Source organism: Schistocerca gregaria, unplaced genomic scaffold (assembly GCF_023897955.1).
Source record: "Schistocerca gregaria isolate iqSchGreg1 unplaced genomic scaffold, iqSchGreg1.2 ptg000251l, whole genome shotgun sequence".
Taxonomy (NCBI): domain Eukaryota; kingdom Metazoa; phylum Arthropoda; class Insecta; order Orthoptera; family Acrididae; genus Schistocerca; species Schistocerca gregaria.
In genome coordinates, this window is record NW_026061759.1 from 3,113,011 (window position 1) to 3,125,638 (window position 12,628).

Here is a 12,628-nt window from a genome sequence, read left to right on the forward strand (position 1 = left end):
GGTATGCGGAGACACTAAAAGCACCATAGTAGAACACAGAAGAAGCTTCTAAGTTGAACCAATAGCCAGTAAGAAGCAGTCCAATTCAAGTTTTGGTTATCGATTATTGAACTTTGGCCGTCTTTGGTGCCTTGGACATAAGGTGGAATCTTAAGATTTTGCATTATTGGAGGACTAGCAGCCGCGTTGCACGGGAGAATGTGAAAAGGGTTCATATGTAGTAAAAACCTGAGAAATCCGTCCGTTTCCGTCATTCTTTATCGAATCGACTTAAAGCCAGATCATCACATTGGCCGCTCTTCTCTCTGAATCGGTTACATTTATCGTCTGCAAAGCGATGTCGCATGCTGCGGTATGCTGAGACACTAAATGCACCATAGTAGAACACAGAAGAAGCTTCTAAGTTGAGGCAATAGCCAGTAAGATGTAGTAGAATTCAAGTTTTAGTTGTCGATTATTCACTCTTTAGCCGGCTTCGGTGGCTTGGACATGACCTAGGACCTTAAGATTTTGCATGAAAGGAGGAGTAGCAGCCGCGTTGCACGGGAGTATGTGAAAAGGGTTCATATGTAGTAAAAACCTGAGAAATCCGTCCGTTATCGTCATTTGTTATCGAATCGACTTAAAGCCAGATCGTCACATTGGCCGCTTTTATCTCTGAGACGGTTACATTTATCGTCTGCAAAGCTATGTCGCGTGCTGGGGTATGCGGAGACACTAAAAGCACCATAGTAGAACACAGAAGAACTTCTAAGTTGAAGCAATAGCCAGTAAGAAGCAGTCCAATTAAAGTTTTGGTTATCGATTATTGACTTTTAGCCGGCTTTGGTGGCTTGGACATGACCTAGGACCTTAAGATTTTGCATGAAAGGAGGACTAGCAGCCGCGTTGCACGGGAGAATATGAAAAGGGTTCATATGTAGTAAAAACCTGAGAAATCCGTCCGTTTTCGGCATTTGTTATCGAATCGACGTAAAGCCAGACCGTCACATTGGCCGCTCTTCTCTCTGAAACGGTTACATTTATCGTGTGCAAAGCTATGTCGCGTGCTGCGCCATACGGAGACACTAAAAGCACCATAGTAGAACACAGAAGAAGCTTCTAAGTTGAAGTAATAGCCAGTAAGAAGTAGTACAATTGAAGTTTTAGTTGTCGATTATTCACTTTTTAGCCGGCTTTGGTGGCTTGGACATGACCTAGGACTTTAGGATTTTGCATGAAAGGAGGACTAGCAGCCCCGTTGCACGGGAGAATGTGAAAAGTGTTCATATATAGTTAACACCTGAGAAATCCGTCCGTTTTCGTCATTTGTTATCGATTCGACTTAAAGCCAGATCGTCACATTGGCCGCTTTTCTCTCTGAGACGGTTACATTTATAGTCTGCAAAGCTATGTCGCGTTCTGCGGTATGCGGAAACACTAAAAGCACCATAGTAGAAGACATAAGAAGCTTCTAAGTTGAAGCAATAGTCAGTAAGAAGCATTACAATTCAAGTTTTGGTTATCGATTATTGACTTTTACCCGGCTTTGGTGGATTGTACACGACATAGGACCTTAAGATTTTGCATGAAAGGAGGACTAGCAGCCGCGTTGCACGGGAGAATGTGAAAAGGGTTCATATGTAGTAAAAACCTGAGAAATCCCTCCGTTTTCGTCATTTGTTATGGAATCGACTTCAAGCCAGATCGTCACATTGGGCGCTCTTCTCTCTGAATCGGTAACATTTATCGTGTGCAAAGCTATGTCGGGTGCTGCGGTATGCGGAGGCACTAAAAGCACCATAGTAGAACACAGAAGAACTTCTAAGTTGAACTAATAGCCAGTAAGAAGTAGTACAATTGGAGTTTTAGTTGTCGATTATTCACTTTTTAGCCGGCTTTGGTGGCTTGGACATGACCTAAGACCTTAAGATTTTGCATGAAAGGAGGACTAGCAGCCGCGTTGCAAGGGAGAATGTGAAAAGTGATCATATATAGTAAACACCTGAGAAATGAGTCCGTTTTCGTCATTTGTTATCGATTCGACTTAAAGCCAGATCGTCACATTGGCCGCTTTTCTCTCTGAGACGGTTACTTTTATCGTCTGCAAAGCAATGTCGCGTGCTGCGGTATGCGGAGACACTAAAAGCACCATAGTAGAACACAGAAGAAGCTTCTAAGTTGAAGCAATAGCCTTAACAAGCAGTACAATTCAAATTTGGTTATCGATTATTGATTTTTAGCCAGCTTTGGTGCCTTGGACATGAGGTGGAACCTCAAGATTTTGCATGAAAGGAGGACTAGCAGTCGCGTTGCACGGGAGAATATGAAAAGGGTTCATATGTAGTAAAAACCTGAGAAATCCGTCCGTTTTCGGCATTTGTTATCGAATCGACGTAAAGCCACATCGTCACATTGGCCGCTCTTCTCTCTGAAACGGTTACATTTATCGTCTGCAAAGCTATGTCGCGTGCTGCTGTATGCGGAGTCACTAGAAGCACCATAGTAGAACACAGATGAAGCTTCTAAGTTGATGTAATACCCAGTAAGAAGTAGTACAATTCACGTTAATTTATCGATTATTGACTTTTTAGCCTTTTTTGGTGCTTTGGGCAGGAGCTAGGACCTTAAGATTTTGCATGAAAGGAGAACTAGCAGCAGCGTGGCACGGGAGAATGTGAAAAGTATTCATATGTAGTAAAAACTCTTAGAAATCAGTCCGTTTTCGTCATTTGTTATCGAATCGACTTAAAGCCAGATCGCACATTGGCCGCTTTTCTCTCTGAGACGGTTACATTTATCGTCTGCAAAGCTATGTCGCGTGCTGCGGTATGCGGAGACACTAAAAGCACAGTATTAGAACACAGAAGAAGCTTCTAAGTTGAAGCAATAGCCAGTAAGAAGCAGTACAATTCTAGTTTTGGTTATCGATTATTGATTTTTGGCCGGCTTTGGTGCCTTAGACATAAGGTGGAATCTTAAGATTTTGCATGAAAGGTGGACTAGCAGCCGCGTGGAACGGGAGAATGTGAAAAGCGTTCATATGTAGTAAGAACCTGACAAATCCGTCCGTTTTCGTCATTTGTTATCGAATCGACTTAAAGCCAGATCGTCACATTGGCCGCTCTTCTCTCCGAGACGGTTACTTTTATCGTCTGCAAAGCTATGTCGCGTGCTGCGGTATGCGGAGACACTAAAAGCACCATAGTAAAACACAGAAGAAGCTTATAAGTTGAAGCAATAGCCAGTAAGAAGCAGTACAATTCAAGTTTTGGTTATCGATTATTGATTTTTAGCCGGCCTTGTTACTATGGACATAAGGTGGAAACTTAAGATTTTGCATGAAAGGAGGACTAGCAGCCCCGTTGCACGGGAGAATGTGAAAAGTAAAAACCTGAGAAATCAGTCCGTTTTCGTCATTTGTTATCGAATCGACTTAAAGCCAGATCGTCACATTGGCCGCTTTTCTCTCTGAGACGGTTACATTTATAGTCTGCAAAGCTATGTCGCGTGCTGCGGTATGCGGAAACTCTAAAAGAACCATAGTAGAACACATAAGAAGCTTCTATGTTGAAGCAATAGTCAGTAAGAAGCAGTACAATTCAAGTTTTGGTTATCGATTATTATTTTTAGCCGGCTTTGGTGGCTTGGACATGACCTAGGACCTTAAGATTTTACATGAGAGGAGGACTAGCAGCCATGTTGCACGGGAGAATATGAAAAGGTTTCATATGTAGTAAAAACCTGAGAAATCCGTCCGTTTTCGTCATTTGTTATCGAATCGACTTAAAGCCAGATCGTAACATTGACCGCTTTTCTCTCTGAGACGGTACATTTTTCGTCTGCAAAGCTATGTCGCGTGCTGCGGTATGCGGAGACACTAAAAGCACCATAGTAGAACACAGAAGAATCTTCTAAGTTGAAGCAATAGTAAGTAAGAAGCAGTACAATTCAAGTTTAGGTTATCGATTATTGATTTTTAGGGGGCTTTGGTGCCTTGGACATGAGGTGGAACGTTAAGATTTTGCATGAAAGGAGGACTAGCAGTCCGGTTGCACGGGAGAATGTGAAAAGTAAAAACCTGAGAAATCAGTCCGTTTTCGTCATTCGTTATCGAATCCACTTAAAGCCAGATCGTCACATTGGCCGCTTTTCTCTCTGAGACGGTTACATTTATCGTCTGCAAAGCTATGTCGCGTGCTGCAGTATGCGGGGACACTAAAAGCACCATAGCAGAACACAGAAGAAGCTTCTAAGTTGAAGCAATAGCCAGTAAGAAGTAGTACAATTCAAGTTTTAGTTGTGGATTATTCACTTTTTAGCCGGCTTTTGTGGCTTGGATATGACCTAGGACCTTAAGATTTTGCATGAAAGGAGGACTAGCAGCCGCGTTGCACGGGAGAATGTGAAAAGGGTTCATATGTAGTAAAAGCCTGAGAAATCCGTCCGTTTTCGTAATTTGTTATCGAATCGACTTAAAGCCAGATCGTCACATTGGCCGCTTTTCTCTCTGAGACGGTTACATTTTTCGTCTGCAAAGCTATGTCGCGTGCTGCGGTATGCGGAGACACTAAAAGCACCATAGTAGAACACAGAAGAATCTTCTAAGTTGAACCAATAGCCAGTAAGGAGCAGTACAATTCAAGTTTTGGTTATCTATTATTGATTTTTCGCCGGCCTTGGTGCCTTGGACATGAGGTGGAACCTTAAGATTTTGCATGAAGGGAGGACTAGCAGCCGCATTGCACGGGAGAATGTAAAAAGGGTTCATATGTAGTAAAAACCTGAGAAATCCGTCCGTTTTCGTCATTTGTTATCGAATCGACTTAAAGCAAGATCGTCACATTGGCCGCTTTTCTCTCTGAGACGGTTACATTTATCGTCTGCAAAGCTACGTCGCGTGCTGCGGTATGCGGAGACACTAAAAGCACCATAGTAGAACACAGAAAAAGCTTCTAAGTTGAAGTAATAGCCAGTAAGAAGTAGTACAATTGAAGTTTTAGTTGTCGATTATTCACTTTTTAGCCGGCTTTGGTGGCTTGGACATGACCTAAGACCTCGCGATTTTGCATGAAAGGAGGACTAGCAGCCGCGTTGCACGGGAGTATGTGAAAAGTGTTCATATGTAGTAAAAACCTGATAAATCCCTACGTTTTCGTCATTTGTTATCGAATCGACTTAAAGCCAGATCGTCACATTGGCCGCTTTTCTCTCTGAGACGGTTACATTTATCGTCTGCAAAGCTATGTCGCGTGCTGCGGTATGCGGAGACACTAAAAGCACCATAGTAGAACACAGAGGAAGCTTCTAAGTTGAAGCAATTGCCAGTAAGAAGCAGTACAATTCACGTTTTGGTTATCGATTATTGATTTTTAGTCGGCTTAGGTGCCTTGGACATGAGGTGGAACATTAAGATTTTGCATGAAAGGAAAACTAGCAGCCGCGTTGCACGCGAGAATGTGAAAAGTGTTCATATGTAGTAAAAACCTGAGAAATCCGTCCGTTTTCGTCATTTGTTATCGAATCGATTTAAAGCCAGATCGTCTCATTGGCCGCTTTTCTCTCTGAAACGGTTACTTTTATTGTGTGGACAGCTATGTCGCGTGCTGCGGAATGCGGAGACATCAAAAGCACCATAGTAGAACACAGAAGAAGCTTCGAAGTTGAAGCAATACCCAGTAAGGAGGAGTACAATTCAAGTTTTGGTTATCGATTATTGATTTTTAGGCGGCTTTGGTGCCTTGGACATGAGGTGGAACATTAAGATTTTGCATGAATGGAGGACTAGCAGCCGCGTTGCACGGGAGAATGTGAAAAGTGTTCTTATGTAGTAAAAAGCTGAGAAATCCGTCCGTTTTCGTCATTTGTTATCGAATCGACTTAGAGCCAGATCGTCACATTGGCCGCTTTTCTCTCTGAGATGGTTACATTTTTCGTCTGCAAAGGTATGTCGCGTGCTGCAGTATGCGGAGACTCTAAAGGCACCATAGTAGAACCCAGAAGAATCTTCTAAGTTGAAGCAATAGCCAGTAAGAAGCAGTACAATTCACGTTTTGGTTATCGATTACTGATTTTTAGACGGCTTTGGTGCCTTGGACATGAGGTGGAACCTTAAGATTTTGCATGAAAGGAGGACTAGCAGTCCCGTTGCACGGGAGAATGAGAGAAGTAAAAACCTGAGAAATCCGTCCGTTTTCGTCATTTGTTATCGAATCGACTTAAAGCCAGATCGTCACATTGGCTGCTTTTCTCTCTGAGACGGTTACATTTATCGCCTGCAAAGCTATGTCGCGTGCTGCGGTATGCGGAGACACTAAAAGCACCATAGTAGAACACAGAAGAAGCTTCGAAGTTGAAGCAATAGCCAGTAAGAAGCAGTCCAATTCAAGTTTTGGTTATCGATTATTGATTTTTGGCCGGCTTTGGTGCCTTGGACATAAGGTGGAATCTTAAGATTTCTCATGAAAGGAGGACTAGCAGCCGCGTTGCACGGGAGAATGCGAAAAGTGTTCATATGTAGTAAAAACCTGAGAAATCCGTCCGTTTTCGTCATTTGTTATCGAATCGACTTAAAGCCAGATCGTCACATTGGCCGCTCTTCTCTCTGAATCGGTTGCATTTGTCGTCTGCAAAGCTATGTCGCGTGCTGCGGTATGCGGAGACACTAAAAGCACCATAGTAGAACACAGAAGAAGCTTCTAAGTTGAAGCAATATCCAGTAAGAAGTAGTACAATTCAAGTTTTAGTTGTCGAATATTCACTCTTTAGCCGGCTTTGGTGGCTTGGACATGACCTAGGACCTTAACATTTTGCATGAAAGGAGGACTAGCAGCCGCGTTGCACGGGAGAATGTGTAAAGGGTTCATATGTAGTAAAAACCTGAGAAATCCGTCCGTTATCGTCATTTGTTATCGAATCAACTTAAAGCCAGATCGTCACTTTGGCCGCTTTTCTCTATGAGACGGTTACATTTATCGTCTGCAAAGCTATGTCGCCTGCTGCGGTATGCAGAGACACTAAAAGCACCATAGTAGAACACAGAAGAAGCTTCTAAGTTGATGTAATAGCCAGTAAGAAGTAGTACAATTCAATTTTTAGTTGTCGATTATTCACTTTTTAGCCGGCTTTGGTGGCTTGGACATGACCTAGGACCTTAAGATTTTGCATGGAAGGAGGACTAACAGCCGCGTTGCACGGAAGAATGTGAAAAGTGTTCATATATAGTAAACACCTGAGAAATCCGTCCGTTTTCGTCATTTGTTATCGATTCGACTTAAAGCCAGATCGTCACATTGGCCGCTTTTCTCTCTGAGACGGTTACGTTTATAGTCTGCAAAGCTATGTCGCGTGCTGCGGTATGCGGAAACACTAAAAGCACCATAGTAGAAGACATAAGAAGCTTCTAAGTTGAAGCAATATTCAGTAAGAAGCAGTACAATTCAAGTTTTGGTTATCGATTATTGACTTTTACCCGGCTTTGGTGGCTTGCACATGACCTAGGACCTTAAGATTTTGCATGAAAGGAGGACTAGCAGCCGCGTTGCACGGGAGAATGTGAAAAGGGTTCATATGTAGTAAAAACCTGAGAAATCCGTCCGTTTTCGTCATTTGTTATCGAATCGACTCAAAGCCAGATCGTGACATTGGCCGCTTTTCTCTCTGAGACGGTTACATTTATCGTCTGCAAAGATATGTCGCGTGCTGCGGTATGCGGAAACACTAAAAGCACCATAGTAGAACACAGAAGAAGCTTCTAAGTTGAAGCAATAGCCAGTAAGAAGAAGTACAATTCAAGTTTTGGTTATCGATTATTGATATGTAGCCGGCTTTGGTGCCTTGGACATGAGGTGGAACCTTAAGATTTTGCATGAAAGGAGGACTAGCAGCCGCGTTGCACGGGAGAATGTGAAAAGTGGTTATATGTAGTAAAAACCTGAGAAATCCGTCCGTTTTCGTCATTTGTTATCGAATCGACTTAAAGCCAGATCGTCACATTGGCCGCTTTTCTCTCCGAGACGGTTACATTTATCGTCTGCAAAGCTATGTTGCGTGCTGCGGTATGCGGAGACAACTAAAAGCACCATAGTAGAACACAGAAGAAGCTTCTAAGTTGAAGCAATAGCCAGTAAGAAGCAGTCCAATTCAAGTTTTGGTTATCGATTATTGATTTTTGGCCGTCTTTGGTGCCTTAGACATAAGGTGGAATCTTAAGATTTTGCATGATAGGAGGACTAGCAGCCGCGTTGCACGGGAGAATGTAAAAAGGGTTCATATGTAGTAAAAACCTGAGAAATCCGTCCGTTTTCGTCATTTGTTATCGAATCGACTTAAAGCCAGATCGTAACATTGGCCGCTCTTCTCTCTGAATCGGTTACATTTATCGTCTGCAAAGCTATGTCGCGTGCTGCGGTATGCTGAGACACTAAAAGCACCATAGTATAACACAGAAGAAGCTTCTAAGTTGAAGCAATAGCCAGTAAGATGTAGTAGAATTCAAGTTTTAGTTGTCGATTATTCACTCTTTAGCCGGCTTTGGTGGCTTGGACACGACCTAGGACCTTAAGATTTTGCATGAAAGGAGGACTAGCAGCCGCGTTGCACGGGAGTATGTGAAAAGGGTTCATATGTAGTAAAAACCTGAGAAATCCGTCCGTTACCGTAATTTGTTATCGAATCAAAGCCAGATCGTCACTTTGGCCGCTTTTCTCTATGAGACGGTTACATTTATCGTCTGCAAAGCTATGTCGCCGGCTGCGGTATGCAGAGACACTAAAAGCACCATAGTAGAACACAGAAGAAGCTTCTAAGTTGATGTAATAGCCAGTAAGAAGTAGTACAATTCAATTTTTAGTTGTCGATTATTCACTTTTTAGCCGGCTTTGGTGGCTTGGACATGACCTAGGACCTTAAGATTTTGCATGAAAGGATGACTAGCAGCCGCGTTGCACGGGAGAATGTGAAATGTGTTCATATGTAGTAAAAACCTGAGAAATCCGTCCGTTTTCGTCATTTGTTATCGAATCGACTTAAAGCCAGATCGTCACATTGGACGCTTTTCTCTCTGAGACGGTTACATTTATCGTCTGCAAAGCTATGTCGCGTGCTGCGGTATGCGGAGACTCTAAAAGCACCATAGTAGAACACAGAAGAAGCTTCTAAGTTGAAGCAATAGCCAGTAATAAGCAGTACATTTCAAGTTTTGGTTATCGATTATTGACTTTTACCCGGCTTTGGTGGCTTGCACATGACATAGGACCTTAAGATTTTGCATGAAAGGAGGACTAGCAGCCGCGTTGCACGGGAGAATGTAAAAAGGGTTCATATGTAGTAAAAACCTGAGAAATCCGTCCGTTTTCGACATTTGTTATCGAATCGATTTACAGCCAGATCGTCACATTGGCCGCTCTTCTCTCTGAATCGGTTACATTTATCGTCTGCAAAGCTATGTCGCGTGCTGCGGTATGCGGAGACACTAAAAGCACAATAGTAGAACACAGAAGAAGCTTCTAAGTTCAAGCAATAGCCAGTAAGAAGTAGTACAATTCAAGTTTTAGTGTTCGATTATTCACTCTTTAGCCGGCTTTGGTGGCTTGGACATGACCTAGGACCTTAAGATTTTGCATGAAAGGAGGACTAGCAGCCTCGTTGCACGGGAGTATGTGAAAAGGGTTTATATGTAGTAAAAACCTGAGAAATCCGTCCGTTTTCGTCATTTGTTATCGAATCGACTTAAAGCCAGATCGTCACATTGGCCGCTTTTCTCTATGAGACGGTTACATTTATCGTCTGCAAAGCTATGTCGAATGCTGCGGTATGCAGAGACACTAAAAGCACCATAGTGGAACACAGAAGAAGCTTCTAAGTTGAAGTAATAGAAAGTAAGAAGTAGTACAATTCAAGTTTTAGTTGTCGAGTGTTAACTTTTTAGCCGGCTTTGGGGGCTTGGACATGACCTAGTACCTTGAGATTTTGCCTGAAAAGAGGACAAGCAGCCCCGTTGCACGGGAGAATGTGAAAAGTGTTCATATGTTGTAAAAACCTGAGAACTCAGTCCGTTTTCGTCATTTGTTATCGAATCGACATACAGCCAGATCGTCACATTGGTCGCTTTTCTCTCTGAGACGGTAACATTTATCGTCTGCAAAGCTATGTCGCGTGCTGCGGTATGCGGAGATTCTAAAAGCATCATAGTAGAACACAGAAGAAGCTTCTAAGTTGAAGCAATTGCCAGTAAGAAGCAGTACAATTCAAGTTTTGGTTATCGATTATTGATTTTTAGACGGCTTTGGTGCCTTGGACATGAGGTGGAACCTTAAGATTTTGCATGAAAGGAGGACTAGCAGCCGCGTTGCACGGGATAATGTGAAAAAAGTTCATATGTAGTAAAAACCTGAGAAATCCGTCCGTTTTCGTCATTTGTTATCGAATCGACTTAAAGCCAGATCGTCACATTGGCCGCTTTTCTCTCAGAGACGGTTACATTTATCGTCTGCCTAGCTATGTCGCGTGCTGCGGAGACACTAAAAGCACCATAGTAGAACACAGAAGAAGCTTCTAAGTTGAAGCAATAGCCAGTAAGAAGCAGTCCAATTCACGTTTTTGTTGTAGATTGTTCACTTTTTAGCCGGCTTTGGTGGCTTGGACATGACCTAGGACCTTAAGATTTTGCATGAAAGGAGGACTAGCAGCCGCGTTGCACGGGAGAATATGAAAAGGGTTCATATGTAGTAAAATCCTGAGAAATCCGTCCGTTTTCGGCATTTGTTATCGAATCGACGTAAAGCCAGATCGTCAAATTGGCCGCTCTTCTCTCTAAAACGGTTACATTTATCGTGTGCAAAGCTATGTCGCGTGCTGCGGCATGCGGAGACACTAAAAGCACCATAGTAGAACACAGAAGAAGCTTCTAAGTTGAAGTAATAGCCAGTAAGGAGTAGTACAATTGAAGTTTTAGTTGTCGATTATTCACTTTTTAGCCGGCTTTGGTGGCTTGGACATGACCTAGGACCTTAGGATTTTGCATGAAAGGAGGACTAGCAGCCCCGTTGCACGGCAGAATGTGAAAAGTGTTCATATATAGTAAACACCTGAGAAATCCGTCCGTTTTCGTCATTTGTTATCGAATCGACTTAAAGCCAGATCGTCACATTAGCCGCTTTTCTCTCTGAGACGGTTACATTTTTCGTCTGCAAAGCTATGTGGCGTGCTGCGGTATGCGGAGACACTAAAAGCACCATAGTAGAACACAGAAGAACTTCTAAGTTGAAGCAATAGCCAGTAAGAAGCAGTACAATTCAAGTTTTGGTTATCGATTATTGATTTTTAGGGGGCTTTGGTGTCTTGGACATAAGGTGGAATCTTAAGATATTGCTTGAAAGGAGGACTAGCAGCCGCGTTGCACGGGAGAATGTGAAAAGTGTTCATATGTAGTAAAAACCTGAGAAATCCGTCCGTTTTCGTCATTTGTTATCGAATCGACTTAAAGCCAGATCGTCACATTGGCCGCTTTTCTCTCTGAGACGGTTACATTTATCGTCTGCAAAGCTATGTCGCGTGCTGCGGTATGCGAAGACACTAAAAGCACCATAGTAGAACACAGAAGATGCTTCTAAGTTGAAGCAATAGCCAGTAAGAAGTAGTAGAATTCAAGTTTTAGTTGTCGATTATTCACTCGCTAGCCGGCTTTGGTGGCTTGGACATGACCTAGGACCTTAAGATTTTGCATGAAAGGAGGACTAGCAGCCGCGTTGCACGGGAGAATGTGAAAAGGGTTCATATGTAGTAAAAACCTGAGAAATCCGTCGGTTATCGTCATTTAATATCGAAACAACTTAAAGCCAGATCGTCACATTGGCCGCTTTTCTCTATGAGACGGTTACATTTATCGTCTGCAAAGCTATGTCGCGTGCCGCGGTATGCGGAAACACTAAAAGCACCATAGTAGAACACATAAGAAGCTTCTAAGTTGAAGCAATACTCAGTAAGAAGCAGTAAAATTCAAGTTTTGGTTATCGATTATTGACTTTTACCCGGCTTTGCTGGCTTGCACATGACCTAGGACCTTAAGATTTTGCATGAAAGGAGGACTAGCAGCCGCGTTGCACGGGAGAATGTGAAAAGGGTTCATATGTAGTAAAAACCTGAGAAATCCGTCCGTTTTCGTCATTTGTTATCGAATCGACTTAAAGCCAGATCGTCACATTGGCCGCTTTTCTCTCTGAGACGGTTACATTTATTGTCTGCAAAGCTATGTCGCGTGCTGCGGTATGCGGAGACTCTAAAAGCACCATAGTAGAACACAGAAGAAGCTTCTAAGTTGAAGGAATCGCCAGTAAGAAGCAGTACAATTCAAGTTTTGGTCATCGATTATTGATTTTTAGTCGGCTTTGGTGCTTTGGACATGAGGTGGAACCTTAAGATTTTGCATGAAAGGAGGACTAGCAGCCGCGTTGCACGGGAGAATGAGAAAAGGTTTCATATGTAGTAAAAACCTGAGAAATCCGTCCGTTTTCGTCATTTGTTATCGAATCGACTTAAAGCCAGATCGTCACATTGGCCGCTTTTCTCTCTGAGACGGTTACATTTATAGTCTGCTAAGCTATGTCGCCTGCTGCGGTATGCGGAAACTCTAAAAGCACCATAGTAGAAC